This window comes from Schistocerca piceifrons, unplaced genomic scaffold (assembly GCF_021461385.2).
Source record: "Schistocerca piceifrons isolate TAMUIC-IGC-003096 unplaced genomic scaffold, iqSchPice1.1 HiC_scaffold_851, whole genome shotgun sequence".
Lineage (NCBI taxonomy): Eukaryota > Metazoa > Arthropoda > Insecta > Orthoptera > Acrididae > Schistocerca > Schistocerca piceifrons.
This window is the reverse complement of record NW_025729115.1, coordinates 334,274-345,714: the sequence shown is the minus strand read 5'-3', so window position 1 is coordinate 345,714 and position 11,441 is coordinate 334,274. Positions and strand designations below refer to the sequence as shown.

General features: G+C 41.7%; 1 long non-coding RNA gene across 1 annotated transcript in view; it reads right to left on the bottom strand.

Moving 5' to 3' along the window:
• Positions 1 to 662: 662 nt before the first annotated feature.
• Positions 663 to 11,441, bottom strand: part of LOC124771002 — a 95,176-nt gene continuing 84,397 nt past the window's right edge. The window contains exon 4 of the long non-coding RNA XR_007013258.1: positions 663 to 681. This is a non-coding gene — a long non-coding RNA (uncharacterized LOC124771002). The remainder of the gene's footprint in view (positions 682 to 11,441) is intronic.

The following is an 11,441-nucleotide window of genomic DNA, read 5'->3' as shown; positions in this document are numbered from 1 at the left end:
TAGACAACAAGCACAAAGCATTCCTAGACATTTCCTGTTATTATCTTAATTGTCATGTCCCCTCAAAAACTAAAATTATAAATGGAGACTGAAAGCTCTCCCACTGGATCACCCCAGGAATCATCAGAATATCTCAAAGGAAAAGAGACTTTCTCTCTACTAATAAAACTGATCTAGGCAGTAGTGAAGAATTGAAGATATAATTTACTTAATATAAAAAGATATTTAGAAATGCAGTTAGTGCAGCAAAAAGCTACAAAATGATAACCTCCTCAAACAATTGTCAAATAAAAGCAAATGCATGTGACAAATCATTAATATGAGCACTGGTACAGGGAAACAACACCTAACACACATTAATTTAGAAATAAATTGAAAATCATTCTTCAGTAGAAATAAAATAGCACAGAATTCAACCACTACTTCACAAAAACAGCTGAAAGACAGACTGATTACCTCATGAATAACTGTTTTCTAAAATTATAAGTACAATTATTTTGTTTGAGGTGCCAACATTCAATAGTTTCCGAGAAAGTGACAGTCAAATGTTTGGTGCTATTGTGTCAGTTCTCACACATGGTGTAATAACATGAAAGTTGGCGATGTAGTGGCTAACAGCACAGGTTCGAATTTTGTGTTCCATGTCCAAACCCAATCTTTCGGTGTCATTTTTTCCTTTTCCTGTAGCAGAAGTAAGTGAGATCAATGATACTAACATTTTTGTGACATTAATAAATAAAATGGAATTATTTACAAATTAAATAATAATTTCAAATATTATAAAAATTACTGAGTTTGTGTGAATGTGTGTTGCCTAATTCAGAAGAAGGCCTTTTGGCTGAAAGCTTGCTTGTTTAGCAGTCTTTTTGTTATGCCTGTCTGCAACTCAACACCTCTACTTACGTAACTAACAGTAACTGATAATGAAAACATATAAATTCTATTATATCAATTTTAAGTTTCATTTTTACCTTTATACTTCAAGAGCACCAGTACATTCCGCAGGGTGATATCTATCACAAAAATGTTCAAACCATAAAAATACAAAACACCACCAGGAGCGTCCGAAGGCACATATGCCACAGTCATATTCTTTAATGTGAATATCATTAGGAAAAACAACTTCATTAACGTTGTAAATACCTCACAAAATATACCAAGGGTCCTACTGAGGCCTCCGAAGACCATAGTTACTCTCCCAATCTTGTACAAAACAGATCTCCCATGCTTTATCTCTCCAGTCACCCACCAACTCCCAAAGTTCCACAGTCCGGTCACAGAGGATCATTCCCCTTGTGACTCAGTACCACCAAGGACTGGAGCAACTGAATCATATTCTCCACCAGGGTTTCGACTACCTCTCGTCACGCCCTGAAATGAGGAATGTCCTACCCACTATCCTTTCCACCTCTCCTACAGTGGCCCATCGAACCTACACAATATCCTCATCCATCCCTAAACAACACCTGCTTCCATACCCTTGCCTCAACGCTCATACCAGGACCTAGATGCAAGAACTGTCCCATACGTCCCACCAACGCCATCTTCTGGAGTCCAGTCACAAGCATCATCTATCCCTTCAAAAGCAGGGCTACTTGTGAAACCAGTCATGTGATCCACAAGCTAAGCTGCAACCACTGTAGCTTGACAACCAACAAGTTGTCTGTCCAGATGAATGGTCACTGATAAACTGTGGCTAAGAAACAACTTGACCACCCAATTGATGAGCACTCTGCCCAATACAATGTTCTTCATTTCAATGACTGCTTCACAGCCTGTGCCATCTGGTTCCTTCCTACCAACACCAGCTTTCCTGAAATTAACAGGTGGGAACTCTCCCTGCAACATATCATACATTCCCATAACCCTCCTGGTTGACAGCATCTAGTAGCCCTACCCTGTCCCCACCATGTCCCTGCATGACAGACTGTGCCATCTGGATCCTTCCTGCCAACACCAGCTTTCCTGAACTGTGCAAGTGGGAACACTCACTGCAACATTCCTTTAACCCTCCCGGTTGATTGCATCTAGTAGCCCTACCCTGTCCCAACCACGTCCTTGCATTCTCCCACAAGCGGCATTACTCCTTCCTATGTCCTTTCCACCTCCCCCCCCACCCTGACCCAGCCTTCTCCTTACCCCCATCACTCAGATTGCTATTCCCATCATGTGCTGCTGATTGTGGTCTGGCCTCAGCAGCCAGAGACTGTGGTCATTTGTGTGAGAGTTGCATTTGCTTGAATGTGTGTGTGTGTGTGTGTGTGTGTGTGTGTGTGTGTGTGTGTGATGTCTAGTTCTGATGAAGGCCTTTTTGGACAAAAGCTTACTGATTGACAACCTTTTTGTTGTGCCTGTCTGCGATATCACTGCTGTATGGTGAGTTGCAATCTATCCTTTTCTTAATACTGTCATTATTCAGTCCTGGATTTTCCATTATGTGGGAATATAAATGTGTGCTAGAGACAGCCATCTGTGCCATCTGGGCCCTTCCTGCCAACACCAGCTTTTCTGAACTGCGTGGGAGGGAATTCTCCCTGCAATATATCCTACGTTCCCATAAACCTCTTGGCCTCAACCTTCATTAGTCATTGTCCTTTACCCACCTATTCCCTTTCCTGTTCCCATTCCAACACTACACAGCCCTCTATACCACCAATTCACCCATAGTCTTTATACTTCTCTTCTTTCCTGCTGTCCCCACTTGCTCTCTGTCTAAAATCACAAGTGCACCTACCTGCCCTAACCTCCCTCCACCTCATTTCTGTATGCTCCCACAAGCAGCTCTTTATTGTCTAGCACTGCTACCCTGCTATCCCTCTCCCTCCCCATCCCAGCCTTCTCCTTACCCTCACCATCCAAATTGCATATGCTGCTGTTTGTGGTCTGGTCTTGGCAGCCAGAGACTGTAGTCATGTGTGTGTGAGTTGCATTTGTGTGAATGTGTGTTTTTTTCCTAATTCCGATGAACGCCTTTTTGGCCAAACGCTTACTTGTTTGACAGTCTTTTTGTTGTGCCTATCTGCGACTCAGCATCTCTGCTCTATGGTCTACATCTACATACATACTCTGCAAGCCACTGTGCGATGCATGGCAAAGGGTACCCTTTACCACAACTAGTTATTTTCTTTCCTGTTCCACTCACAGATAGAACAAGGGAAAGAATGACTGTCTATATGCATTCATATGGGCCCTAATTTCTCATATGCTATCTTCATGTTACCTTCATAAACTGTATGTTGACGGCAGAAGGAGTGTTCTGCAGTCAGCTTCAAATACCAGTTCTCTAAACTTTCTCAGTAGTGACCTTTGAAATGAATGTTTTCTTCCCTCCAGTGATTCACACTTGAGCTCCCAAAGCATATGTGTAACACTTGCATGCTGACTGAAGATTGAACCTACTGGTAACAAACCTAGTAGCTCATCTCTGAATTGTGTCGATGTCTCCCTTCAATCTGACCCGGTACTAATCCCAAACATTTGAGCAGTACTCAAGAATAGCATCATAAATGCGTTCTCCTTTACAGATGAATGATACTTTCCTAAAATTCCCAATAAATCAAAGTGGACCATTTGCCTTCCCTATCACAATCCTCACATGCACATTCCATGTCATATCACTTCATAACATTATGCCCAGACACTTAAACATCGTGACTGTATCAAGCACGACACTACTAATGCTGTATCCAAACATTATGGACTTGTTTTTCCTACTCATCTGCATTAACTTACATTTTTCTACATTAAGATTCAGCTGCCATTCATCACACCAACTATAAATTTTGTCTAGGTCATCATGTATCAACCTACAGTCACTTATCTTCAACACCTTCCTGTAGACCACAGCATCATCAGCGAACGACCACAGATTGCTGCTCACCCTGTCTGCCAGATCATTTATGTATTTATAAAATAGCAAAGGCCCTATCACATTTCCCTGGGGCACTCCTGATGTTAACCCTGTCTCTGACGAACACTCGCCATTGATGACAACGTACTGGGTTCTATTACTTAACACGTCTTCACCTAGTTACATACCTGGGAGACTATTCCATATGCATGTACCTTCATTAACAATCTGCAGTGGAGTACCATGTCAAATGCTATTCAGAAACCCAGAACTATGGAATATGTCTGTTGCCCTTCATCCATAATTTACAGTATATCATGTGAGAAAAGAGCAAGCTTGGCTTCGTATGAACAATGCTTTCTAAAGCTTTTCAGTCTCTAGAAAATTTATTACATTTAAACTCAGAATATGCTCTAGAATTCTGCAGCAAACTGATGTTAAGGGTATTCATCTGTAATTTTGCCATCTGTAATTTACCCTTCTTATATACAAGGCTGACCCGTGCTTTCTTTTTTCTAGTCGCTTGGCACTTTGTGCTGGTCGATGTTAAATGTGAACTAAGCAAGAGGCTAATGACATAGAGTTTGCTTTGTAAAAGCAATTTGGGACTCCATCTCAATCTGGAAACTTACTTGTTTCAACTCTTTTGGTTGTTTCTCTATGCCAGGGATGCTTATTACTATGTCATCCATATAGGACTCTGTGCAGCAGAGATGGGCAGTCCGCTCCTGAACTGATTCAAAGAGCCATATCTTTCTAAAGAGTGGATGACAGATGATTTGGAAAAAATGAGCAGTAGCTCATCTGATTTCAAAATACACCTATGGTGGCTATAATGAGTGGGATGAAAATTCTATGCGACGCTGCTGCAACGGTGCCCCGCCCCACATCCTTAAGGAAACCTTTCCTAAGCTACAAAAATGTGTTACATATCATGTACATATGTGGATTTGCATACCTTTTTTAGTACATGAAGCTTTTCTCTTCCATGAAAACAGAAAATACAGAAAGCTTTTTTTTCTTTTTTTTCCCCCCAATTTATTGGCTCTCGGGCAATACCCATTCAGCCATCTCAATAGTAATACTAATTACGGCAATATGTAAGTAAACACAACACAACACCCAGTCTCCAAGTGGAGAAAAATTCTGCTACCCAAGCAGGAATTGAACCTGGGTCTCTTCACTTCGCAATCCACCACACTGACCGCGCAGTTACTGAGGCAAATGGTTCAGAAATGCTTCAGTACAACACATTAAGCAGAAAACACTTCCAGCATCATGATTCCATGCTTTACTTCAAAAGATTATCTCAAATTTCAGAAGCTCAAAAAACGAGTGAGTCGTTACTTCTTACCCTTTGACTTAGCATTGCACTCGGAATGTATTGCCAGCAATCATAAAAGCTGCTGTCTTCAGCCACCGTGTGGTCAGAGCATATCACATAGCATCACTCCCCTCCCAATAGCTCAGGCTCCTCATCACTCTCTCCGACTGGACCCTAGGCCATCTCACTAGCTCTCTGCTCCCCTACACTCTCAGAGATCAGATTTCAAGGTAGCTCTCTAGCTCACAACTCCCCACCATTTTTACAGACCTGACTGCAAGCTAGCTCACTGCTCCCCGCTGCTTGTGTGGATGAGGTTGCACGGAGCAGACTGGACAGCAACTTGAGGCATCACTCTGTTCTCTTCACTCTTGGCACAGTGGTACAGCTTGCAGCTCGCTTTCTTGACTGAGCACCTCTCCATCTGAGTTAAGCTCTTTATTCTTTGTATTCTTATTTGACCTGTTCTAGTTGTCATCTTCTTGTGTTGTCACTCTTCTGTTTTCTTGTTGTGTGAGTGTTATTGTTAGGGTTACTGTTAAGTCTTCTTCTGTCTGTTGCGGTCCATGCATAAGGGTTGCCTTAGGAGAAATGGTCAATATTCAGAAACATGACAAGAATGATAATTTGAAGCGAAAAACCAACTATTGACATATGCCCTATCCCAAATGATTCCTGAGATGGAAAGTTACTTTTGTATGTTTTTCCTGAATAACACAAAATCCATGGCCTCCAGCAAAAACTTGACGCAGTATAAAAATTAAACTACATTAAATTTCCTTTAAAAAAGTTCTATTCATTTTTTCTCAAGGACTTGACAGGCTGCATGAAGAGAGAGAGAGAATATGGAAAATCTTGTGGAACGGGCATGCATTGAGGTGCACGTAAGCCAGTTTGCAGTAGTCTCCTGACTTGATAGACCACGTGTCCTATACCAAATTGTTCATCTCGACTTCGTCTACACTACTATGGTATGTTGTAAACAACGACAATGAACTGAACAATAAAGAAAATAAGTAATAATGTACATTAAATATGTTCTGTCTCAGAAAACACTCAGAATAGTGCTAATGTCCACATGAAGTTTTTTGCTTCCAATGACCATTGCTGTATATCTCTGAATATTGACCATTCATACTCGGACAACCTGTATATTATGTTTAATTTTTTATTCATTCATTTAACATGAACAGATTAAGGCCTTCGGGAGTCGTTTTACATCAGACCAGAGTTTTATATGTAATTACAAAACTTATTAAAATCACAGTTACTTAAAAAATCATAATATTTTTAATATGACATCTCTACCTCTTGTCTCTGCTTTTATTAAGCATTTGCCTGTTACACCCTCTTGATTGAAACTGTTGACTTTCCTTGGTCTTCCTAAATATCTTCTGCCCAGAGGGTAATAATTATCATAAAATTTGGTAACGGTCGTCTTCTGTTCTTGTGACATAATCCTTCCAGTTGTTTCTCTATTCTTTAATCTGCTCATTTATGTTTTTCACTCTCAGCTCTTTCATGATGCCTACATTCACTCTCCCATCAAATAGAACATACCCAACTCTTATTTGCAACCACATCTCATGTGCTTATTTTCTGATAGGAACAAGTATTTCTGCTGTGTTGTCCAGGCAAGAGCTTCAAGGTCTAGGGAGCAGTGGTTATTATGAGCAGCAGGAAGTCAACAATAAGCTTGATCATTTGGACTGCGATGCCATCCTGTACAGTAAATGCTGAGCTGAAGGCTTTTTCAACAACATTGTCAGCTCAAGAAAGAATTTTTCACAACTACCATCATTTACCTCCGCAAAATAATCAGTAAGTCTATGCTTTGTTTATTGGTCAATGAAGGTTACTGGAAAGTCAAGTACTGGTTTAGTTCCTTGGTTGGGACAATGAGATCAGCTGCAGCTTCCACTTTGCCTACTCTTCCCTGGATTGCACAAGCTTTTCCTTAGAGCATCTAGTCTTTATGTGTTAGATTAATGCTTTAGTTACTGTTTCTTTCAGACTGATTGACTCTGCTTTCTGCTCATAATCAATCTTATTTTCGAGGGTAGGAGCAGTGTCTCTGAGATTCATGAAATCTTTTAGCCCTTCCATTACCCAAGGTGCATGTTTTTCCTTCAAGTTTCCAGTCTTTGGGGAAGCATATTTATTGTGCAACAGTTAACTTGGTAGTAAATCCATGGAGTTGGTCTTTCGCATGCAGGAATGGTAAGGAAGTTGTTTGCCAAATTATCTATTGTACCTTCGCTGCAATTTCAGGTGCACTGATACACTTAAAGTCTCTGTATGTTGGAACAGTTTATTCCTTGCATTTTTTTAGAGAGTAAGTCATGAATATGATGTTGTGAGCTGATATTCAATGTATGAATTTCTTTGCTCGCGGATTTTGTGGCAAATATATGTATGGGGGCCAGACTATAGGCTGCAATATGGATAGTTGCAAGTTGAAATACTGTTACATTTGAAGAAGAAACTACACACTGGAATTTCACAGTGATGGGGTACAATATTTATGTTAGAGTTCCTAGCATGTTTGTATGCTCCTAAGTCAAATTTAATTTTGAAAGGTCAGTTTTGAAACAGGCAATCCCGCCTTCCTTCAGAGGTCTGTAGAGGACACACTTTAGGCAATTTTTCTTAAGGTATTTGATATTTATGAACATATATTTGACTAGTTTGTATTCATTACTAATGGATGGGAGTAGCATGGTCAGTAATAGATTAAACCATTTGTCTGCCACTACTTCACCCGGTCATATGTTACTTCTGTGGTGTCTTAGGACAGTGGAGAGCATGCCTGGGTAGACAATACAGACACACTGGTAGTAGTGGCTGCATGAGTAAACGGGTTTGTAGTTCCTAAAGCACAGGCATTAGAGTTCATTTGCACTGCTTTTTTGCAGCCTTTATCTGCACCATTATTCAGCCAGCTCTTTTTCACTTGCTATGTAACCCATATTCAGATATCACATTGTTTAAAATTTTAATCTTTCAGCAGTGAAATCCTCACATATTATCAGGCTTGTCTTTGTGAGTTTCTTAATCACTAAGACCATTTCAGACCTTTTCGTGTACAATACAAACTTCACAATTGTGGGTCTAGGTTTCACAGATCACAACAATCTACATCCTACTAAATAACTTCTGATTATAGAATGTGCTGCATATATATTTCTTCTCGCTTTAAGCTTTTGCAATTTAAAATGGCTACATTAATAGTAAATATTTTAATTTTACCAGTGAACTTTTCAGTGTTGAACAACAATATGTCATCCACATTGCCTTCACCCAAAAGAATTACAAGCGATGTTCAGTACCATTTTATCAAAATGGAAGAAAAAGAAAAATGCCACTGCTGTCAGCATATAATTGTCATGGCTTCTGGCTCATCATCAAACCTGAAGAGATGTCTACATTCAAAGCATCCTACAATACCTCTGGAATGATGTGGGTCAGGAAGCCGATCAAGATCGCCACCAATCAATGCAGAAATTTGAGAAATCATTCATCGTGAACTGTCGTCATGGATGTTACCTCAGGTGAAGGTATCTTCCCAGAAAGGCAGATTGAGTCTCAAGCTGTATACAGCCCATCAGTGTTGTCAGGCTCTGGACCAAGTCCTGATTTATTTCCTTTTGTGGTGCCCTCAACCTCAACTCCTTTTCACATACAACAACCAATAAGTAATTTTTTAATATTGTAAAGCTGCTCACATTAAATAAAAGTGTGGCACAGCTTTTAAAAATGATTTGCAGAGAATACCATCATTTCTCTATAGTTGAAGAGACAGAATTATGTATGCTTTTCCCACATTATAATTAACCAAGTTGAAAAATGTTGTCTAACTCTCTAATGCCCAGTCTGCATCATGAGTTATTTGATAAAATTAAAAATGATTTGACCACCACAAAGGTAGTCTGCCTTTTGTATGATGCATGGATGAGTGTAAATAACATTAGTTTCTATGCATTTACTGCACACATCATAGATGAGAGGAGTGAACTAAAGTCATATCTTTTAGAGTGCTCACAATTCAAAGATAGACACACTGCAGAAGTCATCTCAAACCAGGTAAAGTCTGTTATCCCAAATATAATATCAGTTTTAACATTACTTCCATAATAACAGAAGATGTGTCAAATATGAACTTTACGATAATGATTGAAGCAGATGGTTGGCTGGTGCGTGGGGGTTGAAGGGACCAGACTACAAAGACCATCAGTCCCTTTTTCCACAATCATGAAACACCCCTTTTTCCACAATCATGAAACACCCACAAGGAATAAATACAAGCAACGGAGATGACAAGGGATGACACAGAACAAGAAAAGAGGAATTACAACACACAGTGTATTACAGTGGTTGTCAGACCATGGAAACAAAAAAAAGGAAAAGCCAACCACCAAGAGACACACTAAAAACCCCAATCTAAAACTGTAGGTCAAAGGCCAGACTCAACACAAAAAAAGAGACAAACCCTCAGATCCAGTGATAAAAGCCCCCAGCTCAAATAAAACTCAAAACTAAGCCTGCCATGGCAGTGTCATCCGTTACAAGAGCAGAGAGCATATCAGGGAGCGCCAAAGTCTGTCTGAGCGCAGTTAAAAGTGGACAGTCCAACAAGACATCGACCATGTCAATGCTGATCCGCAGTGACATAGAGGCAGGGTCTCACAGCACAATAAATGACTGTGCATCAGCCAGGTGCGGACAATGTGTAGCTGGCAGAGTACAATGGAGTCCATGTGAGAGGCCCGCAAGGAAGAGCGCCACACACCGGTAGTCTCCCTGACGATCCGAAGTTTGTTGGGTGAAGGCAGTGTGTGCCATTCATCACTCCAGGTACCAAGTACCTTCTGCTGCAAAACTGACTGGAGATCGCACTCCAAAAGGCCAATCTCCAGGGCCGCTGCACGGACAACCTGTTTGGCCAGAGTGTCAACACGTTCATTACCCAGGTGCTGACATGACCCGGGGTCCATATAAAAACCACGGACCGGATGCAATGGGCAGGAGTATGGATGGACTCCTCGATAGCCATCACCAGACAAGAACGAGGAAAACACTGGTTAATAGCTCATAAACGGTTCAGGGAGTCACTACAGAAAATGAAGGACTCACCTGAGAAGGAATGGATATACTCTAGGGTGCAAGAGATGGCTGCCAGCTCGGCAGTGAAAACACTGTAGCCAGCCGGCAATGAGCATTGTTCAGAATGATCCCCAAGAGTAATAGCATAACCAACTCGACCAGCAACCGTCGACCAGCAACCATCGAACCATCAGTATAGACCACGTCAGAGCCATGAAATGCTGCAAGGATGGAAAGAAAGTGTGGTGGAGGGCCTCAGGAGAGACTGAGTCCTTCATGCCCTGTGCCAAATCCAGCCGAAGGCATGAGCAGGGCACACACCATGGGGGTATACATATATGGGCTCGGAAAAGAGGTGGGAGAGGGAAAAACTCAAGCCCAGAGAGAAGAGCCTGGACGCAAACTGTGATTGTACACCCTGACTAGAACTGGAAGATGGACAACCGAGTTGGGGAACAGAAGACAGTAATTTGGATGCCTGGGCAAGCTACAAACATGTGCAGCATAAGTGGCCAGTAGTCGTTGGCACCAGATCTGCAATGGAGGAACACCAGCCTCCACAAGTATGCTGTTTACAGGGCTTATGCAGAGAGCTCCAGCTGCGAGTCAGATCCCACAGTGAAGTATGGGGTCAAGCAACCGCAACGCGGAAGGTGATGCCGAACCGTAAGCCAGGCTCCCATAATTGAGATGGGACTGAATCACCACCTGATACAGTCGTAGAAGGGTAGACCGACTGGCACACCAGTTGGTGTGACTCAAGCAATGAAGAGCGTTAAGATGGCGCCAGCATGTTTGTTTAAGCTGTTGAATATAAGGGAGCCAAGTCAACCAGGCATCAAAAAGCAACCCCAAAAACCAATGCTTCTCCACCATGGCAAGAGTCATGGCTCAGGGTGAACAGTGCGACGCCGGCAGAAATGCAGGATGCGGTCTTGGCGGCCGAGAACTGGAAGCCTTGCATGATGGCCCAAGACTGCACCCTGCGGATAACACCCTGTAGCCGCTGTTCAGCAATCGCAATGCCAGTGAAGCTATAGTACAGGCAAAAGTCATCAGCATACAAAGAAGCTGATGCAGATGTTCCCACAGCTGCACATTCTCTTGGACTCAGGAGGAACTATGGGAGGAACCAACTTGCACGCGGAAGGAACGAAGTGACAG